The sequence below is a fragment of the Notamacropus eugenii genome, chromosome 6 (genome assembly GCF_028372415.1).
Source record: "Notamacropus eugenii isolate mMacEug1 chromosome 6, mMacEug1.pri_v2, whole genome shotgun sequence".
NCBI classification, from domain to species: Eukaryota; Metazoa; Chordata; class Mammalia; order Diprotodontia; family Macropodidae; genus Notamacropus; species Notamacropus eugenii.
The window spans coordinates 297933390-297945725 of NC_092877.1; the positions used below are offsets into that span (position 1 = coordinate 297933390).

General features: G+C 35.9%; 1 protein-coding gene across 5 annotated transcripts in view; it reads right to left on the bottom strand.

The window, feature by feature from the left end:
- The window catches only part of ALS2 (alsin Rho guanine nucleotide exchange factor ALS2), a 96490-nt gene that overhangs the window by 64606 nt on the left and 19548 nt on the right, over positions 1-12336 (bottom strand). The window contains exon 1 of one of the 5 annotated variants that reach the window (XM_072617295.1): positions 6082-7168. The exons of the other annotated variants lie outside the window; for them this stretch is intronic. The gene's annotated coding sequence lies outside the window, so the exon portion shown is untranslated. Of the gene's footprint in view, positions 1-6081; positions 7169-12336 lie in introns of those variants that run through there. 5 annotated transcript variants of the gene reach the window in all.

Consider the following 12336-nt stretch of genomic DNA (forward strand, 5'->3'; position numbering starts at 1 on the left):
TTTAAACTTATATAAGTTAACAGTAAAATGTGAAACTTTTTGTGTATACAATTGTTTTCAAGATGGTCTACCTAATATGTGTTTTGTTCCAAGAGTTCAGAGAGATCTTAGACTCCTGATAAAAGTTATTTATCCTGATTAAAATTATTAAATATCCTGATTAAAGTTATTAAAATTATCTGTAGCAGTGACCAAAGTAACCACTTTGGCTGAAATGAAAGTACACTGGACTGCCTGGCTAGATATCAAAGATCGATTAATAAAACCTGTGAGCTTTATTTGCCAAATGTTTTGAATGCACTAAATGAGCTAATTGAGAATTTATAGTGAATTGCTTGATAAAGTGAAGAATTTTTTTATGTTCCTGCCAAAATGGACTATTCTCCAATTCCCTAAAGTGAACACATACTTATGCTCTCCTATCCTTTGCTCATGCTCATTTCTGATGCCTGAATGTCCTTTCTCCTCTTCTACTGTTGAATTCTTCTTGCCTATCCTTTAAAACTGGACTGAAATGCCACTTTTAATGAAGTCTTCCCCGATTCCCCTCAGCTAGTGACAATCTTCCCCACTGAGACTTCCCACAGCTGTTTATTTTGTAACACTCTAAAGGACTCATGCAATATCATGTATTGGAGTTATCTATGTTTGAAATCTCCTACTTGGGGATATCTTCTCCATACTTTGGATTTCCCCTAGTAGCTGGCAGGGTGGTATGTAGGTGCCTCCTGTCACTAAAAAATGAAAGCAATTTCGCTCTAAAGACTTCTATGGCTCCTCAATTTACCTATTTTGTGACTTCAGATTTTTAAAATAGACCTTATTATATATTACTTACTACCATTCTAATAGTCTGAAGGAAATGTCCTTTTTTTTTTTTTTTTAAAACTTTCACAGAGTTTGTATATCCCTGCTACATAGTAGAATCAGTTACATCTCTTGGAACAGTTTTCACATTTATAACTAGAAACAAAGATATTACAGGTGCCAGTCAAAGAACCCTGGTGTTAAATGTAACAGATTAATTTTGTCCCTATCAGGGTTAGCTGGATAACAATACAAAATGCTAAAATTAGGGTAGGGACTAGTAATTTTAATGGTATTGGGAACATCCCCACCCCACCCTTCCCACCCCAGGAGGAAAAAGCCTGCTACCAATTCAGGGTTGCACCTTCTTTGTGATTCACAGTCTAGGGCAATTACCTAGGGTACTAAAGGTTAAATGATTTGCCTAGGATCACACAATCAGCATGTGAGGAGACTTTAACCCTGGTCTTCCAGGCTCCAAAGATGGTTCCAATACTTAGCACAACACCTAGTACTAGGAGGCACTTAACTGTTTATTGACTGACTAGTTCTCCATCCATTATACTTCTTAATGAAAGTGAAAACTAGAACAGAAACTGTTTAAAAAGGCCTTTTAAAAAAAAATATCACGGGCAATTAGGTTAGGAAACGTTATCTATGTTGTCTCGGTCCCTCCATTTCACTAACCACCTAGCAATATAAAAATTAACTGAAAGAATTAGAAACATTTAGTTTGAAGAGAAGATTTAAGTGGGGTGGGAGGAAAACAGGAGTGCCATCTTTAAGTATCCGAAAAGCTACTGGGTACAAGAAAGTTTAGATTTGTCTTGGAACTTCAGAAGGTAGAACCAGGAGCAATGGGTAAGAAGTTGAAAAGGCGCAAAGTTAGGCCTGAATTAAGGAAAAAAATGTTCTAATTGTTGGAACAATTCCTAAGTAGAACAGATGACCTCAGGAGGTTGTGGTTTCTCCCTAACTAGAGGTCTTCCAGTGAAGGCTAGATGATGATTTATTGTGCATGTTGCAGAGGGAATCTTTGCACAGGTATAGCTTGAACTACAGCAAGGATTCTTAACCTGAGATATGTGAATTTTAAAAGTTTTTTTTTTGATAGCTGCATTTCAATATATTTGGTTTTCTTTGTAATATCATGTATTTTATTTAATACATTATAAACACTATTCTGAGAGTAGGGGTTTCTAATCTTCTCTAGACTGTCAGAGGGGCCTATATCATAAAAAGAAAAAAAAAGGTTAAGAAACCCCTCTGAGCTCCCTTAGAATTCAAAATCTACTATTATGAAAGTAATTCTCTAGTTTTGTGAGATTCTACTAGTATATTTTCTGGATTTCCCCTTTGCCCCATAATGTCTTATTTTCTATTACACTTCTATGTATACTTTTCCCATAACCCTGGTCAAATAAAAGAACTCTGAGAGTGGGGACTCTTCCTTCCCGTGCCCCCCCATCTCTTCATTCAATGGTCCTGAATATTACACATAGAGCTGAGAGTTGTGGCAGTTGGAATATACTTATGGACACCAATGATTCCATGAAACCAGTAAAATATGCGCTAGTATCCAGGACTTTCTGTCAGCGAATAGAATGAAAAGTGAAAACTAATGGGCCTTCTCTCTTCTTTCTTGGTAGAAGTAAGAAGGAGTCTTTGCCAGTACATGTAACACATGTTACTTCTTCCAAATAGTCTGAAAATTTGGCATATTGTACATTCCTGAGGCACACAAATGGAATAAGGGGCATGCTGCCAACAAAACTGATCTATATATAAAACATTCCTTTTTAGGTAAATGTGAGAATTTTATGCCATATAATTTTACTTAGTGTTGTCCCTGCAAACTCCATACATTCCTGAAATCTCTTCCTATTTACGTATGTGATAGTTACTTATAAAAATAAAATTAAAAAGCTTTGTTTTTCTTATATTCATTGTAGCTTTATGCCTATTCATCCCACCTCCTTTATTTATAGTGCACTGAAAGCAAGACTTTGTATACTTAATTTTATTTTCCCTCTCTGGTTACTACTACTCTGCACACTGTGAATAAATACCAAATGAAAAAGTGAACCAATAAAATCACTCATCATCTTTCTTCCAAAATTAATTCACTTAAAACCCTAATTTAACAGAATAGGCACTTCTCTCCATAAGTTAATTAAGTACATAATTAGGGTAACAAGAGATGTAGGTTATCTACTACTACTAAACTTGCAAAAACTAGAATTCATCTGGTCAAATTCCCAAAGCTGCTATCCAGCTCTAACATGTCTTGATTATCACACTGTGTAATGCCAAGATTTACCAATCCTGGTTCAAATTCTTTTCAGACTTATGTTCTTGTTTTAATAAAACCAACTTACTTCAGTATTTCTGGGATCTGTGATTTCATCAGTGTGATCATCTCTTTACCAATGCATATTCCTAAGTAGACATCACTGCTACGACCAAAAAATGTTTATCGCCTGGCTGCTAATCTTGTTATGACAAGCTACTCCAAAATGATCTAGGTGGTCCCTGGATAATTAACACAGACCACTACCAGGCCTGTACTCAAAACATTTTCTACTTGGCGGGACCTGCCAGAGCTTGTGGTCTGGTGGCACTGCCTTCAACATCCATGCCATTAGACAAAGAAGTAGAACTTTAGTGGAAGCATAAAATGAAATACACCCTAAATTCCTGTCTCCAGGATTATCTGAATGTGTTTCATCTCATTATCATCATTTTAACAACATACTAAATGTTAGTTTGGATACCACCCGAGTATCCACCTGAGCCCTGTGAAGGACAATGTCTGTTGTCAAAGGACTTGCTTAAATTGGAGAGTTTCATCATCAAATTGATTTTCATTCTTATATTAGAATTTCATACACTGGCATTTCTAGTCCCATATTCAGTTTTGGACACCATAATAATTTGAAGAGCATTTCAAAGGAAACCAATTTGTTCTAGGGCCTCAAGTTCTTGACATATGAATACTGGCTGAAGGAAATGGAAATATCTGTTATGGACTTAGAAAAGAAAGAGAACAAGATACCTTCAGGCTTCTGAAGAGTTGTCACATAGGACAGGATTAGATTTGTTCTACTTGACCCAGGAAGGAAAATTCAAAACAATTAGCCAACTGAAGCTTAATGAAAAAATTAAAATTACAATCTAGATATGGAAATAAAAAGGTGTAAGAAAAAGAGCATCACGCCTTATCATCAAATATTTGTTGACTAAGCTTAGGCAGTATCTTCTGTACTCATATATAATTCTCCAGTCTATAAAAACTTATGAATTGCTTTTGTGCATGAAAGGATGCTGCTGTTGATGAAGTCCTTCTTTAATAGTACCTTAGGAGATTACTGTTACTGACTACAGTACTTGCCATATTCAAAGCATTAATCTTCCCCTTTCTCTATTATAATCCTCTAGAAAATGAAGCTATACCAAACTTCACTCAGTTAAAGTTCAAAGCTATAATTAGTTCATTTCAGCTGTTTGGGTTTAAATTACGGACTTTGCGAACTAATCTGGAAATCTAATAATCATTTATGATGTTGTTTTTATAAGGAAATATATTCACTTATTTATCAAACATTTACTGAATGGCTATTACGTGCAAAGCACTGTTATATGTATCAACAAAGGAAACAAAGATGAATAAAGCATGTCCTTACCCTGAAACTTATTTCTGTAGGCCAAACAAACAATTTGTAAACACAATTCTGGAACAGTTTTAGGTTAAGGGCTCATTCAATTAAAATATGTTGATTTTTACAACAAATTAATTAATCTGCTAATACTGTTTTCTAGCTGTTTCCAAAATATATTTATTTTATCTTATCAAACAAATGCCAGAAATGAATCCAGAGGAAAATGGCCTCTCTCCAAAAACCCTTCATAAACATTAATATGACAAGCAAACTATACTTTCAGCTTTTTGACTGCCTGCTTAATTTATGCTTGAACTCTGAACATAGTAGCACTTTACAAGGGATATTTTCCTATCAAAGATACATAACCATGAAGTCTGAATGCCTAGCAATGAGGGCATTATAACTTGTATCCATTTCATATAGAAAACTATTATTTCTTTCTATAATTCCCATAAAAGATTCTGATAGTGAGTAAGCAGAATACATGAGAGAGAGAATAATTTTTAACAACTTAATACCTAGATATGCCCTAAGCTGCCATTATATAGTGAGGGCAGAGGTTCTTAATGAAGGGTCCACTGATAGACTTCAGAGGGTCTGTGAACTTGGATGGGGGAAAAATTAAACCTTTATTTCAATATAATTTGTTTCCTTTGTAATTACTTTATGAATTTGAAAATATTATTCTGGAAAGGCATCCAAAGCTTTCACTAGACTGACAAAGGGGTCCATGATACGAGAAAGCTTAAGAATCTTTGAGTTAATATAGTTTTATCTACACCCAAATATTTTCTTTAAAATTTTATTAAAGGAGGTGATATTTTTTATCAATAGATATAGTGGAAAGAATGTTATATTTGGAGTCTAAGGACTTAGATTCAAATTATAGCTCAGTGGTTTTTACTGTGTGATCTTAAGCATGGGACAACTTTTGGGGGCATCATCAGTAAAATGAGGGAGCTGGAACAAATGACTTTTCCAGCTGTACTGCTATAATCCTACATTACTCAATTCTATCGAATTTTTAAGAAATCTGAAAGAGTTGTAGGGGCAGACTTTTGACACTATCTAGCTCAACTCCTACCTGAAGCATAAAACCTCTTAACATCCCCAACAAGTAATCTCGTAGTGATAGAAGAAATAGTAAATTAAAATCTAACATAGAATATAACTTACAAAGTTATATTGGCTGAAATCCAAATATGGCAGAGGATATGGAATTAGTAAACTTTCTAAATATGGAAGATGTGGCATTAGTGAATTAAAAAAATATATCTGATCAGTGATCAAAGTGAGTGGAGCCACATATGTGAGCAGAGTATGTGTATATACACACGTATATACATACGTATGTATAAATACATACATAAATTTCTAGTGATTTCTTGTGATTTATGGTTTCCCTTTCATTGTTTGCAGATGACTGCATTCAATGCAGCCTCTGAAGCTGAGATGCAACAAATCAATTCTTTGCTGCTTGTGCTAATTTTGACCTAACAATTAACACTGAGAAACACAGGTGCTCCATCAGCCACCACCATACTATCCATAAGTGGAACCATCAGTTACAGCAAATGGAGATGCTTTGAATGCTGTGGATAAGTTCACTTACCTGGGTAGTGTACTTTCCAGGGATGCACACACTGACAATGGGGCTGAGGCATGCATTGCCAGAGCTAACTCGGTGTTTGGGAGGCTCCAAAGTAAAGTGTGGGAGATAAGAGGTATTAGATTGATTACCAAATTGAAAGTCTACACAGCCATTGTGCTGACCTCCTTGTTGTATGCCTGTGAAACCTGGACAGTCTACCAGCACTATGTCAGGAAACTGAATCACTTCCACTTGAATTGTTTTAGGAAGATTCTGAAGATCACCTGGAAGGATAAGATACCAGAATGGAAGTCCTTTCTCATGCCATTCACATTCTGCTTCAGACACCACAACTCCGATGGAGTGGTCATGTTGTTCGAATGCAAAACATACGTTTGCCAAAAAGACTATTTATGGAGAACTCACGTAGGGCAAGTGTTCACATGGTGGTCAGAAGCAGTACAAGGACACTCTTAAGGTCTCTCTTAAGAACTTTGGAATTGTGTGACATGGGAAACTAGCACAGGACCATTCAGCATGGCATGCCCACATTAGAAAAGGTGCTGTGCTCTATGAGCAAAGCAGAATTGAAAGAGCTCAAAGGAAATGCAGTATGTGCAAATTCAGAGTATCCACCTCAAATGTTCATTTGGACTATTTATGTCTGACCTGTGGTAGAACATTCTGAGCTCATACTGGTCTGATCAGCTACAGTGGGGACACACTGTAACTTGACTCTAGCACAGTGATGTCATTTTAGTCCTCTTCAAAAATGAAGGACAACAACCAAAAAATCCATGCGCTGTGATGAGACTGCTAAATGAAACAGAAAAGATGACAGAGTCTTGGGGGACACTCACAGCTAAGGGGTGAGACTGGGATAAAGATCCAGCAAAGTAGATTGTGGTGGAAAGGTCAGAGGGGTAGAAGAACCAGGAAAGAGCAGTGTCACAAAAACCTAGAGAGAAGAGAGTATTAAGGAGAAGAGGTTATGACTGATAGTGTTAAGAGTTGCAGAAAGGTCAAGGAGAATAGGGATTGAGACAAGGCCATTAGATATGGCAACTAAGAGATCTCTGAATTATCAGACCCATAGACAGAAGAATTTATAGATAAGCAGAAGATAGCGTATATTGTGAAGTATAAAATGGATAATTTTGATTATATTAAAGAGCTTTTGTAAAAATAAAACCAATGTAGCCAAGATTAGAAGGAAAGCATAAAATTGGGGGGAAATTTTTATAGACAGGTTCTCAGATAAAGGTTTTATATCTTAAATATATAGAGAACTTTGTCAAATTTATAAGAATATGGATCATTCCTCATATCAAAGGATATGAACAGGCAGTTTTCTGATGAAGAAATCAAAATTACATAGTCATATGAACATATGCTCTAAATCAATACTGATGAGAGAATTGCAAACTAAAATATCTCACACCTATCAGATTGGCTAAAATGATAGAAGGGGAAAATGACAAATGTTGGAGGGGATATGGAAAAACTGGGACACTAATATACTGTTGGTGGAACTACGAAATGATCCAACTGTTTTGGAGAGCAATCTGGAATTAAGCCCAAAGAGTTATAAAATTGTGTATACTGGCTCAGCAATACCAAGATTAGGTCTGTTTCCCAAGGTGATCAAGAAAAAAGGAAAAGAATCTTTATGTTCTAAAATATTTAAAGCAGCTCCCTTTGTGGTGGCAAAGAACTAGAAATTGAAGGGATGCCTATCAGATGGGGAATGGCTAAAAAAGTTGTGGTATGATTGTGATAGAATACTACTGTGCTATAAGAAATGATGAGTTGGGTGATTTTAGAAAAACATGGAAAGACTTGAATGAAATAATGAAGACTGAAATGAGCAGAATCAAGAGAACATTATATACAGTAACAGCAGTATCATCTGAAGAACTGTGAACTAAGTTATTTTGAGTATAATTAATACTTAAATCATCTACAAAAGGACCTATGAAGGAAGATGCTGTAAACCTCCAGAGAAAGAACTGATAAATAGATGTATAGTATTGTATGTATATACATAACACCCCTACACCTACACATGTATGCACATGCATGCACATGTGCACACACACACATACCCACACACCCCAGTATCAAATGGTGGCCTTCTCTAGGGTTAGGTGAGGAGGGAAGGAAATAAAAAAGTGCATAGCAGAAAACAAAAGAAAACTCAGAGGAGGAAGCATAGAAAAGCAGGGTAGTTTTGAAAATGATGCATAGCATTTATTAGTTGTTTTTTTTTTAATGTGAATATTGTAAAATGGAGATTTGTAGTTTCATACTGGATCTACTTTTTGTGCTGTAACGTATATATGGAAATGTTTTTTTCTTTTTGTATTTAAATTCAAAATGAATTTTAAAAAAAGGTTAAAAAAAGATCACTGGTAACTTTGGAGAAAGATGTTTCACTTAATGAAGTCAAAAGTCAGACTACAGAGAACTAGGAGGAGAGTGTGTGTTTGTCCTTAGCTGCCAAAGACCATGCCATCAGAAAAACGATTTCATGACTTGCACTTGACTTTGTTTTGAGTGAGGGAGGGCTGTGCCACCAGCCTTACTTCTCCCCCAGAACCATCTGAATCCAGTGACCTGATACACCTCAGGATGACTGGAGATGACCCAGGATGAGGCAACTGGGGTTAAGTGACTTGCCCAAGGTCACACAGCTAGTGAGTGTCAAGTGTCTGAGGTGACATTTGAACTCAGGTCCTCCTGACTCCTGCACTAGTGCTCTATCCACTGCACCACCTAGCTGCCCCTAGGAAGAGTCAGAAGAAAGTGGAGGCACCTATTGCAGACAGCTTTTTCAAGGATTACATTGGCAAAGAGGAGGAAAGAGATATAGGATAATAGCCATTTGGAGATGAACTAGTGAGAATTTTTTTTTTTTTTTGAAGATGATGAAGAAATAAGCACATTTGCAGACAACAGAGAAGCAGCCAGCTGACAGGGAGAAACTGAAGATCAGAGAGCGGGGATGACAGAAGGGGCGCTGTTGGAGAAGAGGAGATGGAATGGAATCATAAAAACTGCCAAGACAAGTGCTACTACCAACCCCATTTTATAGATCAAGAAACTGAGAATGAGAAAGGTGAAGTGACTTGCTTGTGTCACAGAGCAGGATTCAAATTCAAGTTTTCCTGACTCTAAGTCCAGCAGTCTTTCTATTGTGCCAACTCACTTCCTTTTAATGCATATAAATGTTATGGAATATTATTGCAGAAATGACAAATATGACAGATACAGGGAAAGTAGGAAGACTAGTATAAACTGATATAGAGTGAAATTTACACAGTCACCACCACATATAAGAATGTAGGGGAAAAGAACTTTCAACTGTACTTGTTTGTTACAAGTGCTTCTATGGGAGGAAGGAAAAAGGTGAACTACTGGTAGTGACAAAAATGTGAAAAAAGAGAGTGAGCAAAAAGAACATTTAAATATACGGAGAAAATGAAAAAGTTTGGAAGGGAAGAGAGGACAATTTTATCCTCACTGTGTTAAATTAAATATACTTTTTAAAAAACATCCTCTTTTTTGTTTTTTGTGCAAAGAAATCTAAATATTTACTGATTAAATTCATAATAAAATCAAATAATTAAAATCAAATGCAAATTCAAAAAACATACAAAATGTTTATAAAAATCAATTAGTTAAAAGTCAATAAAATTCTAAACATTTACTTTTACAATTACTATTTGTTACTCAATTATATACATTTGTAATATTTTCAATATTAGTACATCTAAAACAATAACTAGGAATGGACATCTATGTTTATACTTGCTCCATTGGAGTGCTTTGTAAAGAACAGAAACTGTAAAATATGCTCTTTTAAATCTATATCTTCACTTGTATATGTCAATGTTTTCTGGACAAAGATGATGCTATATAAATATGAACTAATTTACATTCTAGGATATTAAACCACTAGAATCCTTTTCAAAATATTATAATAAAGTTTATTAAATTTTATATTTAAATCTAATATAGAATTTTTGTATTTTTGCCTTTCCCAAGAGTACAAGAATAGTATTTTTTTGTTTTTCTCAAGGGTCTTTATAATTTAAAAAAAAATCCCCTGCAGTCTTTTAAGAAGAATCAGACTTAGGATTCATAAGCACAATATTTTCCCAAAAGCTCTGCATCAAACACAAAGCAAAACTATCTAAATAACTGGTTTGCCTCTGCTCCTGAGAAAAGCTACCTATAGGAGCAGGAGTGGCACATCTCTGAGTAGCAGAAGAAGACAGAATACCTCCTCCTTCACTCATTCACTCTCATCTGCTCCTTCCCTTCCCCTTCCCCCAAATCCACTATCCCCTGGCAAAAAAAAAAAAAAGTCTGATAAAGTCATGTGGGAAGAGAATATATACAAGCCTACTTATTCGCTTGCTGTCTTCCACTACAGTGTAAACTGTAAGTGCCTTGAAAGTAGGGACTATTTTCCTCCTTTCTTTGTATCCCTCATGCTTAGTGCAATGCTTGGCATATAGTAAATACGTGTTGCTTACTGACTAAAACTGATATCCTTTAATCAGAGTTCTACTCTTAACAAGAATGGAAACTGAATTAGATAGCAGTATTCTGGAACTAAAGTTAGAAAACTAAATTTCATTTCTACTTCTACCATCTATCTCTATAAAAAGGATACTATATAGAATGAAATATTATTAATGGATTAAGTTTTAGGGAAAGAAAACGTTAATATACAATATGTGATAATAAAGTGAAACACTGACAGATGAGCGGGAGTTAGTCTTGCCACTGAACTTCTGTGACTCTGGAAGAGATACTGAGGCTGACAACTGTGCAACTCTTCTTCACTTAAATCCAATTCACACCCAAGTCAAGACACCTCCTCATTCTATCATTGGTCCTCTTCGAAAATGAATGATGAACAACAGCAGCTGTGTGACCAGGGGCAAGTCACTTAACCTGACACAATTTCCTTCTCTGCATGATAAGGTCAATCATATTGTCAGTATTTACCCTCCAGGTTTGTTGTGAGAATTAAATGAGATCATTTATGCAGAATGCTTTACCCAGGAATCCATCTATATACTTAAAGTGGTTCTTTGCTTCTCCTTTAATATCTATGAAACAAAATCTGTCATAAATCTCAACACTGCTCTAAGTCTACTTTCCATTTTTATAGGTTTCCACTCTCCCTAGCCCCTCTATGGAGGACCTTCCCTTACATTTCACCAAAAAAAAAAAAAGAGAGAAAGAGACCATTCAACCAAGAGCTCCCTCTTTTACCCTCCTTCTCATCTCGTATCTTCCAATATCATCTCCTACTACCTCTTCCTCATTCCAGTTTGATAAGGTGGTTCTTGTTTGTCAAGGTCAATCCCTCTACAATGACCTTTGATCAATCTTCCTGTCATCTCTAGCAGATTGTTCTCACCATCATTCTCACACTCTCTCTAATCTAAAATCCTTCCCTATTTACTGGCTCGTTCTTCAAGAACTACAAACATGCCTACGTCTCTCCCAGCTTCATTTGATCCTATCATCTGGGCAAGCTATAATCCTCTTTATAGCTAAACTCCTTGGAAGTGGCCTACAATGAATACTACCACTTCCTCTTTTCCTCTCTTTTCTCAATCCTCTTCAATTTGGGTTCCAACCTCATCAGTCAACCAAAATTGCTTTCTTCAAAGTTACCAATAATCTGTTATTTGCCAAATCCAACGACCTCTTCTCAATTTTTTAAACCTCTGGATTATTTGTTAACTGCCTCCTTGTCCTTGATAGATTCTGAGTTTTCATAACTCTCTCTTGGTTTTTCTTTCTAATGTCACCTTCCCTGTCTCTTTTGCTGGATCTTCATATCACCTCTATGAATTGAGGTCCCCTAAAGCTGTTAAGGCCCCTCTTTCATATACTTTGTCACTTGGTAATCTCATCAGCTTCCATAGATCCTGCCTTAAGAGTCTCACCTGAGCTCCAGTTCTGCCTCATCAGCTTCCTGCTGGATGTTTTCAACTGAATGTCCTCAAGGTTTCTCAAACTCAATAAGCTCAAAATAGAATCCTTTATATTTTCTCCAAACCTTCCCCTCTTCCAAACTTCCCTATTACTGATGATCATATCCAGGTTTACAACTTTGGTGTCATTCTTGATTCTTTACTCTCATTCATCCCACCTGTAAAATCAGTTGCCAAATCCTATTTTTTCTTTTTCCACATCTCTCCCATACAATCTCATCTTTCCACTCAAACAGTAACCACTCTAGTTAAAAAC